Source organism: Drosophila eugracilis, unplaced genomic scaffold (genome assembly GCF_018153835.1).
Source record: "Drosophila eugracilis isolate 14026-0451.02 unplaced genomic scaffold, ASM1815383v1 contig_616, whole genome shotgun sequence".
NCBI lineage: Eukaryota > Metazoa > Arthropoda > Insecta > Diptera > Drosophilidae > Drosophila > Drosophila eugracilis.
In genome coordinates this window covers 228,000-228,629 of record NW_024573499.1, presented here as the reverse complement: position 1 = coordinate 228,629, position 630 = coordinate 228,000, and positions in this window count along the sequence as shown.

The window sequence follows — 630 nt, the reverse complement described above, 5'->3', positions numbered from 1 at the left end:
TATTATATGCACTTAACGAACGTAGACATATAGTATTGTATAGTATAGCGATCTCGCGAATAATATCACATATGTATATGTCAGATCCTTGACACGCTTCAAGGCACTCGCGTGCGATTCTTGCGCCACTCCATTCACCACTGACTGTTGCCCGTCCGGGCATTTCAATTTTAACTAACCGCTAGCCACTACGCCGTGTTCGGGAATCATCGTTATAAATCAATGATCCGCCCTATCGGCCAGTGGCAGCCCAGTTTTATCTTAATGCCTGCTGACAGCCACCCATCAGCCGACATCGGAGCAGAAGCAGACGATGCAGAAACTCCGGGCGACGAATTTTTGGCTAATTGGGTTTCACTGTTTCGCTCTTTTTTACGAGAGTTTTGGGACTCAGTCGGGGCATCCCGGTGGGCAGTGAGGTGCGGTGGACACCTCTCTGGTATCTTATCGTAATCACAGCTACCGTGTTGACTTACTTTGATTACACTTTTTAGCAATTGACAATTTTAATTGTAGCTCCAAAAGGTTCATCCTTATCGATCCACACATCATTCACACGGATCTTGACAGTCACGGCCACAATTTTAGTTCTTTAAACTAAAGTTCTGATTTCTTCAAAAAGTTGTTTTA